Consider the following 15310-nt stretch of genomic DNA (forward strand, 5'->3'; position numbering starts at 1 on the left):
TGGTTCTGGACTTAGATATGAGTACACAAAATTTTCTTTTTTCTTGGTTAGGTTAAATGAAACCTGAACTATATTTAATGTATTATTACTACCCTAAAAATGCTTTCACGGAAGCTGGGAAACATTTTTATTTTGTTTTAAAGATCTAGATATGAATAAATGTTTAAATCACCAGATGGATCCATGAAAAAGAGAGATTGAGACAGTGGGAAAGAAGAAAGGGGAGGGAAGTGAAAGATGAGGGAGTGAAACAGAGACAGGGACAGAGGCAGGGACAGAGAGAGAGAGAGAGAGAGAGAGAGAGAGAGAGAGAGAGAGAGAGAGAGAGAGAGCCTGCTTCTTATTTGCATGAGTTGAAGCTTCAGTTTTGGACCATGAGTTGCATGTGCATATTATTATTTTTTCCTATTTTAGAATGAAAATATAATTAACTTTTAAATTTTACCACCAAGTTTCTCACCCTGAATGGAACACTGGAATTTCAAGGAATCTATTTTAGGAAATGCTATATCAAACAATAAGCACTGAACAGAAAAAAAGAATAACCCTTTACATAGCCCTGACTATGTGTCAGACACTCTAAAGGTTTTACAATTATTGTCTCATCTGAACATCACAACAACCCTACAAGGTACATACTGTTAGTACATTCGTTTTTACAGTTGTGAAAACTGAGGAATCAAATGACTTATCCAAGCTCGAAGTCAGTAAATTTCTAAGGCTGGAATTGAACTCAGTTCTTCCTTGCTTCAGGGTCAGTATTCTCTATTCACTATGCCATCTAGGACAGAGTATTCTACCTCCAGGAAAAAAAGCAAGTAAAATATCCAAGATACAATAATTTTTCAGTCTGTTCTTATGGAACCTTTACACAAAGGCTCATCAAAATAATGAATACAGTAACTCTATAGTAACAATATTGACAACATCCCCACCCCACATTTATATGGTTCTATAAGGTTATTGAGTCAGAATAAATATAGGAGAGAAAAGTTGTTGATTTTCTGCACAATCTCTTCAGTGCCTCTGATCTCTCCCAGCAAACTCTCACTGGCTCTAATTCAATTAGTAGAGAGTCTAATAAACTGGGGTTTTTGTTGTGTTGTGTTTTCTTTATCTAGTTTAAAAGTGAATTCAATTTTCAGTGCAATATCAGTATTCTGCTCATCTTTCCATTACTTTATAAATTGTGAGAAAGAAATTATTTTAGCAAGGGTGGCTAATGGTAAGAAAGAAAAAAAGGTGTATCCCCTTAGAAAGCTTCTCCCTTTTGTGGACTAATCCTTCCAGAGAGGCTGGTGCTTTCTTTTATTCTTTTCCTTATTCATTCACTCACTCATTCACTGGACAGGATTGCTTTCGTGGTGTTGAACAGGGCACTTTAGGGAATATATAGAAATGGTCTCCTAGCTTGGGGTGACAAGCTATACACATACACATACACATACACATACACATACACATACAATACACATACACATACACATACACATATACATACATATACACATCTGTATGTGTATATGTATATATGCTTGAAATTAGCAGAAAAAAATAAGAGAAATTTATTCATTCGCTTACTCATTCAGAGGTAGTTGGTAGTACAGTAGAGCGTTCAGTCTGGAATCAGGAAAATCTAAGTTCAAATCTGTCCTCAGACTCTTGTTAGATTTGGGATCCTAGGAAAGTTACTTATCTTCTGTTTGTTTCAGTTTCCTCAACTGTAAAAGGGGGCACCTCCCAGGGTGGCTGTGTTTTTTGAGAGTTTTTTTTTTTTAAGTATAGCATCTGGTACATAGTAAGCTCTTTATCCTCCCCCCCACACACACACTCCACTATTCAACTTATATTTATCGAAGACCTATTCTATTCAAGGTCTCATTCTAAATATTGTAGGCAATGGACTGCTTCCACAATATAGCTTCAATTCATGTCTAGTTTTATCATCTATGATTCCCTCTTCATCCACATTATACTCCAGCTAAACTATTCAATGTTTTCTGAACACAAATTGTGCTTTCCTGACTTTTGCCTTGACTTACCCTGATCTCTCTTCTTAAAAATGCCCTTAATCTCCTTCTCTGCCTATTGAAATTCTCTCTATTATTTATCTGCCATTATTGCCACCATTATTATTCTGTCATTATTCTCTTAGAATTAACCTCTTTCTCCTTTATGCTACAAGAGCTCTTGTTTTGTGTCTCTTTCCTTGTATTTGTATATGATGAGAGGCAATGTGGTTTACTGGGACAAGTCACTGAATTTGTATTCAGAAAGCCTTGACTTGAGTCTCAATTTTAGGACTGACTACCCATATGACCTTGTGAAAAGACCATTCATCTCTCTCAGTTTTCATTCCCTCCCTTATAAAATTAAGAGATTAGTTTAGATATTCTCCAAGGTCTCTTTCAGTGCTAAATCCCAGTATAACTCATCCAATTAACTGTATACTCATCATATCAGCAGTACTTTTAAGTTACAATATCTAGTTACCATTGACCCCTTCTATAATGTCTTTATATAATACACTGAATAGAATGCAAATTCTCTGAGGTCTGGGACAGTTATTTGTGTTTCTACATCACCAGTGCTTAGTATCATGACACCTACAATAGTAGATATTTAATAAATCTTGTTAACCAATGAGCTAGAAAAGGACTTCAGAAAATGCTTAATGAATGAATAAATAGATAATGCTCTCAAAGACTATGCATTCTAATAGGGGAGAAGAAGTATGTATAAAAATAGCACATTTTATGATGTTTTACAAAGTGTTTTTCTCACCAGAGTCCTGTGTATATTATGGGCATAATATTTTATGCTCATTCCATGTATGAAGAAATAGGGCAAAGCTGATTGGATCTCTGTACTAAGTAGAGTGGCAAGATGGTGAGCCTTTAGCAGTAGAGGGCTCCAAGGCTGCCTCTGAAGTGGTGAGCTCTCCAGGTTGGAAAAACTGAAGAGATTATAGCTTCTATGCTACTCAGCACTGGGATCAGACCCTTGAGTTGAGGGGCTGTCACACTTCCAAGCTAGTTGAGATAAGGGAATACCAGACTCAAGAAAACAAACAAAAAAAAATACCCTGAAACTCATTACACAAAGAATTATCATACAATTTGTAGATTGTCAGATGTAATCCAAGCAGTATACAACCTTATAATGGAATAGAAAATTAGGCATCAGAGTGGGATAATTATAGGCTAATAAACCTTTATTGATATCTGTCTTAACTCTGAGTGTTGTCTGCTAGAAGCCAGTTTTCTATCTGCTTTTCTTGTACAGAATTGTGATTGCATTAGTATAAAGAGTCCTCAATGTGGAAACTACTTTCACCACATAAGAAAAGCAACAAATGTGCATTCATATATATGTATATATACATATATATGTATGTATATGTATGTATATGTATGTGTATGTATATGTGTATGTGTATGTGTATGTGTATGTGTATATGTATATGTATATGTATATGTATATGTATATGTATATGTATATGTATATGTATATGTGAAACAACCAACCACGGTTAAGCAACTTACCCAGGGTCACATACCAATGTCAAGTGTCTGAGACTAGATTTGAGCTCAGGTCCCTTTTGACTCTAAGGCTGATACTCTATCCACTGTGCCACTTAGCTTCTCCTCATCTATAATTTTTTTTAGTTTTAGAGAAATGAGAGGTTAAATGATTAACTTAGGCACACACATCCAGGATTATTAGATCAGTGTCAGGAATTATTCACTAGCCTTCTGCTTTCCAAAAGTTGATCCACCACCCATTATGCCATGTTGCTTCTTTTTTATGTTAATACAATATGCTTAATTCTTACAAAGGACTTTTCTCAAGACTTCACATAACTGTTAGAAATATGACCATCACTTTTCCAGAGCTTTGCGCATGATGCTACAGACTCTCTTCTCATTTTTGGGATCTTTCCCAAGTACTCCATTGAGGGAAAGCCACTTCACTCAAGTAACATATGCTTCCTCAAACCCTTCAGAAATTTCAAAGAGTGCAAAAGAATTAAAATCAGCAACAAAATGAATGACACATCCAATCTATTGTGTCAGTAAATCATTTCCAAAAGTCGTCTTAATTTTTATTGAATTATAAATAACTCCCCGGGCCATCAGCCAAAGGAAGGCTGCTTTAAGAGAGAAAGAGACACAACCAACATGATGGTCTTGTTGGAGCTGAAACTTTCTCCTCCACAGCTGCCTTATCACTGATTGCTATAGCTATCATATGCAGTTTTCTGATCCAATTCCAAGAATTTAAAATGGAGCATCAGAATAACAAGTAAGGTATTATAATATAAAGGGGCAAGGGGAGGGTCAAGAAGGGAGCAATCCTAAAAATTTAAATATAGATCTGACCATATTACCCCAAACCTATTCAATAAAATATAGAGACTTTCTATTGTCTCCATGATCAAATGCAAAATCTCTATTTAATATTTAAAACTTCTTATAACTCCTATTCATTTTTTACCTTTCCAAGTTTTCTTATCTTTCTCCCTTCTGTGTACCCTATGATCCACCAACACTGGCCTTCTCAGTGTATCTCACACAGGACACTAGATCCCCCAACTCCCTGCCTTTCCATTGGCATGGAGTCTTCTCTCTGTCCTTACCTCTGACTCCTAGCTTCCTTGGCTCTCTGGAGATTCAGTTCAAAACCCATCTTCTAAAGGAGATCTTTCAATCAGCACAACACTCATCCATACTCACCCCCTCACACACATAAATCCTGTTGTGTCTTCCCTTAGACTAGAGAATACCTTCCATTTATCTTATATATATTCTGAATGTATGGGTAAATTACATATTGAATCCATCATTAGAATGTGATCTCTTTGAGGGCAGGCATTAATTTTGGTTTCTTCTGTATCTCTTGGTTATTAATGATCAACATATTTCATTATTTGTTTTTTTCACACATAAAACCATCAACAGCAATTTTACTACTACAAGACAATGATATTGTGGGGAAGCAAGAGGAAGAAGGACAGAGGATAGGTAGAATGATGAAGCAGGAGTGAGACTTCTCTGATGAGGAAAGACTTGGCTTTTGGACTCTTAGATGTGATTTGCATGACTAAAGAAAAATATAAAAAACAGTCACAATGACATCTTCTGCTTTATAATCAAGGAAAAATCTCATATGTCTACAGTACACTAGCTAAAAAATCCAGTTATAGCATTAGTATAATAGGGAGATTGTGATCTAGTGAGGCATAGAAGGCCATCTTTTACAACCCCTACCTGAAGCAAAATTCTCTTCAAAGACAAGGTGGATCAAATCATGGAAAAACATGGGCTTGGGGGCCAGTGGAGTTGGATATGAATCCCAGTTGTGTCATTAGGAAAGCTGTACACTCATCTGACAAGAATAAGGCTGGTTTCTCTAATCTTTTAAGTTCCCTCTATCTCTAAATCCATTAATGAATGATGCCAGACAAGTGGTCATCTGGCTTCTATTTTATGATTTCCAGAGATAAGAAATGCATAAATTACCAATGACAGCTCATTCTATTTTTTGACAGTCTAAATGATTAAGGAATGTTTCTGCCCTAGATGGAAAGAACTTGGGAGGATGTTGAGGATATGGAATCATCCCACATGTTGAGAACCATGACTTGACCTCAGTGCTAAAATCCAATAGGCAAATCTCTAGACCATGCAAATCTTTAAGTATAAGTAGATTATCTATTTGTTCTTCTCAGTTCTTTAAAAGTGTAAATTCCCAAAAGATATGAGATATCTTATAACATCTATAAACCATAATATGCACTATGCCAAATCTTAAATCATACCTTGGTTTTGATATTTCAGTACAGAAGAGGACTTATAAGAAATCTCATTATTCTTGGCTTAGAGACCACTAATGAGCAGGAAAGATTTTAGGAAAATTTTACTTGATTAGTAATCCCTTAATTAGTAATCCCTTAAAAGACTATTTTCTTTTTGTGAATAGACTGAGTAGTTTGGTTCAATAGGGAATAATAATAATATTAATAATAATAACTAAAAGCAACCATTAGTACCACTACAATAATAACATTAGATTTTATATAGGTTATTAAAGTTGTTTAGTTTTTATATTTGTTATCTCTTAACTATAAATTTATGTATTATAGCTATACTATATAATATAACTTGTATTATGTTTTATCATGTCATGCCATATTATATCATATCACATTTTATATTATGTTACCTTATATTATTTTACATTGCATTTTATCATCTCATGTTGTATTATATCAGGTCATGTCATATCACATCATGTTACAGCACGTCACATTATGTTATGTTACATATAGCTAATATAAGACTATATCTTGTTGGCTTATCATATTCTAGTTTTAAAAACTCGTTTCACTAATGTAGATTGCCCCTTTTGGCATTGAGAAGTTAAGTGACTTGCCCAAGGCCACATAGTCAATGTGCATTAGAAGTGGAAGTTGAACCCAGGTTTTCTTTTTTTTAGTTTTTTTTTTTTTGCAAGGCAATGGGTTAAGTGGCTTGCCCAAGGCCACCCAACTAGGTAATTATTAAGTGTCTGAGACCAGATTTGAACCCAGGTACTCCTGACTCCAGGGCCAGTGCTCTATCCACTGCACCACCTAGCCGCCCCATGAACCCAGGTTTTTTAACACCTAGGCAAAGTCTCTATTCACTTTATCACATTGTCTCTGCTGCCATTTTACAACTGAGGAAATTGAAACTGGGATACATTATGCTATGTGCCTAGAATTAGAAGATCAATTCAAAGGGAGGACTTGAATCTAGTTCTTTCTGACTCCATACAAGTCAAGCATTCTATTTATTATGCTATAGTGAAAGAAAGGTTGATCTCAATGGGATAATGAGTTTCATTCAACTTTGTTTCACAGATACGTGGGGTTAGTAATTCCAGATGACCAATTCAAAAAGAAAGAAGGAAAAGTATGAAAAGTATGAATACTTCAGCACTGCTTATTGCTACAAGGGGGAAACAGCTCAAGCAGGAATGCACTTATTTGGTTGTGAGTCAGGAATGCCATCTTTCTGGAAAAAGAAAAGCATTTTCTACCCATATTCATAAAATCAATTCTTGTAACACGAATGCATAAACACTTTGCTCCTCATTTTTACAGTTGTATCTATATCTATATGTGCTCTGATTTGCTATTTTAGCAACAGGGAGCTCAAAAAGTCACTAAACGATCCATGCCAATTACATAATTATGTAATGATAGGTACAGGATCCAGCACATTTAGGGTGTTTTAATTAATCAGCAGACCCTGCAATAGTGATCAAAGTCAAGCTCCCTTCTAAAATCCCCAAATGCTTAGTGCACTCTCAACAAATGAACCTTCAGTCCCGCAGTGAACAGTACTGAACTGTACCTGCCTCCAGGATCACTTAATTGAGGCTAAAGGAGTAGAATGATTTCGCCAAATGAGACAAATCTGTTGATGCACAGCAGGATAGAGCAGCTCAGCAAGGAGTACACCTTAGATGATCTGCTGCCAAGATTCTCGCACCATTAGGTTACACTTCCTGAGAAAGAGCACCACTTGCTCACATCACCACACCTGTTTCTGAATCCCTTCTCTCAGCCCTTTTGCCCTGGTCTACCTTCTCCTTCTGCCCAGCAGGTAATTCTGAAGTGCTGAGAATAAGGTGATCATCTCCCTAGTATGCTACCTTCCTAATGAATGGATGGAATGAATTCTGTAGTGTTACGCTTATCAGGAAAACAGATTTTTGTCCTTTGATGCATATATACATGTATACAGTTGATGATTCTTCTCCCCACCCCAGATCAGATAATATATCAATTAATTATTAGTTGCTAAACCCATGCTGATTTTTTAAACTAGCAAACCAAATTAGTGCATCAAAGATGTACATAGTTTAATATATTTTAACATAAATACATTTTTTAAAAGATTTAGCTGCCTGAATTTTATAACAACAAAGAATTTATAAAGGAACTAAATTAATGTGATAATTGGGAAGGAGAGAAGATTAGAAGTAACATAAGGGAGTATCAATGTTTAAGTGATATGTATTGCTGAAGGCCGTCCTTTTATACTGAATTAATGGAAGGTGGGGCAAATGGATGGCACCATGGATCAAGGTTAGGTCTGCATTCAGGAAAACTCATCTTCTGAGTTCAAATCTAACCTCAGACACTAGCTGCATGACATCAGACAAGTCACTTAGCCCTATTTGTTTCAGTTTCCCCATCTGTAAAATGAGTTGGAATTCAGAAATGGCAAAACACTTCAGTGTCTTGACCAAGAAATCCCCAACCCAAAGTGTTGAGTGGAAAAAAAACCTGAAAAACAATAATTATTTCCTTGGGTATGTGTACTTCACATAATACTTATATTTTTAAAGTCCATCATCATACAATCAATAGTGACTTTTTGAGCTCCCTCTTGCTAAAATAGCAAATCAGAGTACATATAGATATACATATGAATATAAAAATGAGGGAGCAAAGTGTTTGTGCTTTCATCTTACAAGAATTGATTTTACGAATAGGGGTAGAAAATGCTTTTCTTTTTCTAGAAAGATGACATTCCTGACTCATAACTGAATAAGTGCATTCCTGCTTGAGCTGTTTCCCCCATGCAGTGATGAGCAGTGCTGAAGTATTCACACTTTTCCTTCTTTGTATATCAATACACAATAAACACATGTATTCTTTTTTACTCTTTCTGTCTCATACAAACTCACATGTATTTCTACCTCTTTTGTTAATATTTCTTTCACTTCAATTAAAGAGTAAATTTAAAAGCTTTGTAAGGCAATTTAAAAAGTCCAGGATTTGGAGCCAAAGAATTTGACTCTTACTTAGTTATAGTAGGTCCAACCTATCTGGGTGTCTGCTTTCTTATATGTATAATTAATTACATAAGATAATTGGCTAACCTTTTTTGATTCCTGGATTCTGGTGAAACACAGAAACTCCTCAGAATATTTTAAATGAATAAAATAAAATACAAAGGATGAAAAAGCAAGCCAATTATAGTACAATACAGTTATTGGAATATTTTAAAAAATCCACATGTTCCTGATTAAGCATTTCTGGATTAGATCATCCCCAAGATTCCTTCCAATTTCAAATCCTATGAAATAAACTGATACAGAGGAGCTTAATGGACTGGGAAATCTAATTCAATATGTAACTTAAATCACGTAAGTGAAGTGAGAAGGTGGCTTGGAACAACCTGTAGTAACGTGCAAATATCTGTGTCATCAGTGTCTCTGATCTTTCATCACAGAGGACACTAAAAGGAGACTTTCAGTTAGTTAATTGTTACACGTGCTCTATTGTAGATGGAATATCAAGACTGCCTGAATCTTCTGGAAAGTTTCCCCAATTCTCCACTGCGAGTTCTAGGAGACCAAAGGAAAATTCAGGAGGATTTGAATAACATTTATGGTTAAACGTCAGGAGACAAAAATGAGCCAAGTTCTTCATTTAATCTTCTAGATACATACCAGCCTAATTCAGCCTCCTCTCATGGGGAATCACTACAGCTGAGACCTGTCACCCTCAGTGCAGTCAAAGCAAAAGAGATATTTATCTTGCTAAAGTGGCCGATACTCTGGGGACTTTTTTTTTTTCATTTTAGCCATAAAGGGGCAAAAGCAGAAAAGAAGCTATTTTTTTAAAAGCACACAACACTACATTAATCCATAATAGATAATACTAAATACAACAAAGGACTAAAAATGAGGAGTAGAATAAAGAAAAGGAAATGCAATTAGGAGAGAGGAGACCTCAAGATCAGTAGTAGCCAGCTTTTTCTCCTCCCTTGTCTGAAGCAGAGACACTGGCTAAGTTTTAGGGCCATCCTTATGTGTCTTTACCCCAATTGTTTCCTCTGATAAGGGTGATTTTCTCCATCTGTGCAGCCCATATTAGATCATTCAGCCATTAGGAATAGGAGGGGTCTTGGGCAGATCCCCATTGTGTGAGCTGGACTCCTTTGTCCACTGAGGAAATTAACGACCACCTGTACATGGGAGATGGAGTCAAAGTGCTCCCTGCCAGCCCCAAGACATCGAGCTCATGTGTTCGGGGGGTTGGTTCCAGAATCCCACCTAGGGGCAGGACCAATTTCAGGCCAAGAGTGTCTGAGTTTCTTAGCAGCCCGATTGGTTGGCGTGTACAGGCAGACAGGGCCAGCAGCTGCTGTCCTGACTTAGTCCAGCTTTGCCCAATTATTCAAGAGCCCAGTAAATAATATCCATTTAGTCTCTTGCCCTCAAAAAACAGCAACAACTCCAAACAAAAAAATGAAAATAAAGTCCAAAGGACCCAAGAGACACAAAAAACTGGCAACAAAGTTTCACAGGATTTCAGATAGCTCAGTCACTGTCTGATAGTTTGGTGGTTAAATCAGATTCTTACTTCTGCTTAAGCCTTGCCCCAGGGGAACAGACCAAGCAGTTTAACTCTTTGCACCCATAGCCTCCTGGGTATGTTCATTGACTCTGCTTAGGATCTGTGATTATTCTTTTCCCCTCTCCATCATTCATTGGGAAGGTGGCCAAGTCTCATAACTGCTTGAAGAGACCATGCACTAGAAGTAAAATAAGTAAAATAAGAACTGTTATTTCTATGTTGCTCTAAGATTTGCAAAGTGCTTCCCAAAAACCTTTTTTTAACTGTAGCAGATATCACATTTTACAGATGAGGGAACTGAGACAATCAGAGGTAATGTAGTGGTGTTTGAGACAGAATTTGAACTCAGGTCTCCCTGACTCCAGGGCCAAGGTTTTTATCTACTCTAAGTTTCGATAAAAGACAAAAATTAATAGGTCTAACAATGCCTATAATTTACAATTGTGCAAAATCAATTGAGTAAATGCAACTCCCTAATCCTATCCCTCACTATGGAAACCTTCTGGGGGGGGCAGGAGGGGGAAGGAGAGGTAAAAGTGGAGGGAGGTGACAAAGTACCAAAAAAAGAGGATGGGGGGGCATAGAATTCCTCTTACAAACCTCAATTTCACAGCCATATATTAGTAGTTAATTCTTCCATATTGATAAATTTAGTGATAGTTTTTACCTTTAAGCATATTGGGAAGGGTAGTTTCTCAATTCTAGCTATTGAATGTAATAACAAAACTGTCTTGGAGTCAAGTTTGATATTTATGACTTTTCTTAGTTTGTCAGGGGTAGAAGGGGGTTAGAGATAGGTAGAATAGTGGTGACGTTCTACATTTGATATTACTAAAGCAATGAGTTAAAAGGTCATTTAGCTTTAAAAGTTCATCTAGTCCCCTGACAGAAGAAAAATTTTAAAGATATCCATCTTTTTTCAAATTTAATTCATTTTTTCCCAATTACATGCAAAGATGATCTTCAACTTTCATCCTTTTGCAAATTTTGAGTTCCACCTTTTTCTACCACTCTCCCCTCCCACCTCTCTCTGTACTGCAGAGAACAATCCAATATAGGTTTTACATGCACAATTAAGTTTAGCATATTTGCATATTAGTCATGTTGTGAACGGAAATAAGAACCAAGGGGTTGGGGGGGAACCCCATGAAAAAAGAAAGGAAAAAGAAAGAAAGAAATTTTAAAAAGTGAACATAGTTCACATAGTTGCTCTGCCTTCTCACTCTTCATAGGAATGACATTTTCCTGAACAGGTCTCTCAGAATTGTGCCTGTTCACTGAACAGCTGAGAAGAGTCACATCCACTATAATTGATCATCTCACAATGTTGCTGTTAATGTGTACAATGTTCTGCTCACTTCACTCAGTGTAAGTTCATGCAAGTCTATCTAGGTTTGTCTAGGTTACTTAAGCCCTGCCCCAGGGGAACAGATCAAGCAATTTAACTCTTTGCACCCATAGCCTCCTGGGTATGTCCATTGACTCTGCTTAGGATCTTTGATTATTCTTTCCCCCCTCCATCATTTGTTAGAAAGGTGGCCAAGTCTCATAACTGCTTGAAGGGACTATTATACTAGAAGTAAAATGAGAACTATCATGTCTGTTTGAAGACATTAAATATCTATGGTCATATGAAAAATTACTCATTTTTGACTATTGATTAGAGAAATTGATTAGAGAAATGCAAATGAAAACAACTCTGAGGTATCACTTCACACCTATCAGAATTGTTAAAATGGCAAAAATGGAAATTGATAAATGTTGGAGAGGATGTAGGAAAATTGAGTCACCAATGCACTCTTGGTGGAGGGGTAAATTGATACAGCCATTATGAAAAGTAATTTGGAATTATGCCCAAAGGACAATAAAACTATATCGACCCTTTGATACAGCAATACCACTACTAGATCTAAATTTTTAAAAAAAAGATTAAAAAGGGGTAAAAGGCTTACATGTACAAAAATATTTATGATGATTCTTTTCCAATTTCAATTGAAAATTGAAGGAATGCCCATCAATTGGGGAATGGCTAAACAAGTTATAATATATGTATATTATAGAGGACTCTTGTTCTGTGAGAAATCACGAACAGCCATATTTTTTAAAAAGCCTAGAAAGATTTGCATGAACTGATGCTGAGTGAAGTGAGTAGAAATAGGAGAATGCTGCACACATTAACAGCAACATTGTGAGATGATCAACTGTGGCGGATGTGACTCTTCTCAACTGTTCAATGATCAAGCACAATTCTGAGAGAACTGTTATGGGAAGATGCCATTCATATAAAGAGTGAGAATGCAGAGCAACTATGTGAACTATGTCCACTTTTTAAAATTTCTTTCTTTTTTTTTCTTTCTTTTTCATAGGGTTCTCCCCACCCCTTAGTTCTGATTTCTTTTCATAGCATGATTAATATGCAAATATGCTACACTTTGGATTGTTCACTGCAGTAGAGAGGTGGGAGGGGAGAGTGGTAGAAAAATGTGGAACTTAAAACCTGCAAAAGGATGAAAGTTGAATATTATCTTTGCATGTAATTGGGAAAAAATTAAATTAATTTTTTAAAACAGGATGGATATCTTGATTTGTATCTTCAGTTCAAAGAAAGTATCACCTAGTGTAGTAAAAGATTGAGTATGGGATGAATGGGAATGGAAGAAAGAAGGTGATATTGAAGAAAATCCAACAGCAGCATCAATGATGATTAGAGGTGACTACACTCTAATTATTTGTTTTTGGTTTATTATTTGCTATGCTGTTGATAAATAATCTAACCAATGAGCTCATTATTTATTTGAGTCTACAAAATAAAGGAGTTTTAGATTCAAAAGTGAGCAAAAGATTATTTTAAAAAAGTTTCTTCAGTTTATTTAACAAATGATATTCAATAAATTAGAACAGAGACTCAGATCTAATTAATTAATTAGAAAAATATTGCAATTTTGTAATTTTTATGAAATCTCCAAGTATTACCCCTTGATTTCCTTATAATCTGGAATATGAGAATGAATTAATATCAATAAGAGGCAGGGCTATTATAACACATATGCTATAAATGGAGAATATTTACTCCTAAGCTTTTAAATTGAGAATGAGGTTATTGAATTTTATAATAAAGTCATACAAAGTAAATAACTAATAGCTAGAATTTATATGGAGCCTTAATATTTGCAAAAAACACTTTACCTATGTTTTTTCACTTGGTCCTCACAAACAAGCCTGTGAAATAGATGCTATTAATATCCTGATTTTACAGATGAGGAAACTGAGTCACATAACAAGTAAGTGACTGAGGCAGGCCTTCCTTATTCCAAGTTTAGCATATTATCCATTGTATCAATTATCATTATCATAAATGTGAGATATAAAGAGATCAAACTAGATCTTTAAGGAAAAGATGAATCAATAGCCTTTAAACAATCAAGAAACAAACTGTTAGATATATATTCTATGAAGAAGTAAATGAGTGGAAGAAAAGCAACTCATTACAGTGTTACTCCCCCCATGTGATAATTATCAATTGACCCATGAAGCAGTTTGATTCTTATGGCTTTTCTGAATTTTGCAGGGTACAAGGGACAGGGATAGCTATAATACTGGAGACATTCTGCTTTTGGAATTGCTAACCAGTGAAGTGGTATTATAAGGATTTACCTGCCTCCATTGTGGCCAGCTAGTGAAGATGAGATAGTTCTGTTCTGGTAGCAAAAGAGACTGGGATTCAGGGGGAAAATAGTTTATCTCATATTCTGAAGGTCTCATGAACTCCTCAAACCTGAAAATATAATTTGAACTAAGTCATTGAAATGATATCTTTATGAAAATTTGTTCCAAATTTCAAGCAGCATAATGTAAATTGAATGAAAAAGAAAATAATTTTGGAATATTCATTTTTTAGGAAGCAGAAGATCTGCCAAATGATTTAATATAGTGCACATAGTACATGTTATATAAATGATAATTGACTTATTAAATGTAATGTTATATAAAATTTGTCAGCAGATACACTTCATTTCACCTTGAGGTCAGTGGATGTAGACATAAACAACCAATGATTGTTGCTAAGTCTCTCCATTAGTTTCTATTTTATTTGACTTCGGTATATACTCCATGCTTCTCACTCTCTTTCAAGTTAGATCAAAGTGACTAGGTGGTTTAAAAAAGAAAAATTAAAGGTATGTTTATACTTGACTGCTAATGCCATCATCTCAGTATCTGGTAGAAATTTTCTTTCCAAACCATTGTTTCCATGAATGGAGATCCAATGATTCTTCACCACCTCTCCTGCCACACACACATCCCACAGTCCCCAGGCTGGAAGTCTGCACCAGTAAGTGAGGCGGAACTGATTGGACTCATGTGCCTCTGTATCTGTGACCACAGTCTGCCCAGCAAAGGCCAGAATGGAGCTCAGAGAAGCCGTTCTGACCTATTGAATTCAGGGCATGGAAATGCCCCAAGTCTGGGTCACTGGCCTTGGGCACAGAAGATCCAAGTATCTCTCTTCTGGTTGCAGGAGTTGACTTATCTTCTCTTCCCATGTGCTACACTACTAGGCTTGCTGCCCACCACTGGGTTCCTGCCAAAGAGATAAAATGTTAAATTAAACATGGATTGCCCAAGCTGTCAAGGTCTCCAGATAGTCAGTAGCTGTTAACATGCCTGCCAATTAAGATGCAGTGCCTCTGGGTGGCTGAGAGGAAGAAAGAGGAAACAGTAAAAATTAAAATGAAGAAAAAGCAAAACTAAAAGTGTACATGGGACAAAATCTTTACCCAATAGCCTTCACTGGATCAGATAGGCTCTCCAATGAAGATTTATCTTAACATATAAAATAATGACAATAATAATTATGGAAAAGATGATAATAATGCTCACAAAGAAAATTGT

This window comes from Macrotis lagotis, chromosome 6 (assembly GCF_037893015.1).
Source record: "Macrotis lagotis isolate mMagLag1 chromosome 6, bilby.v1.9.chrom.fasta, whole genome shotgun sequence".
Classification (NCBI taxonomy): Eukaryota; Metazoa; Chordata; class Mammalia; order Peramelemorphia; family Peramelidae; genus Macrotis; species Macrotis lagotis.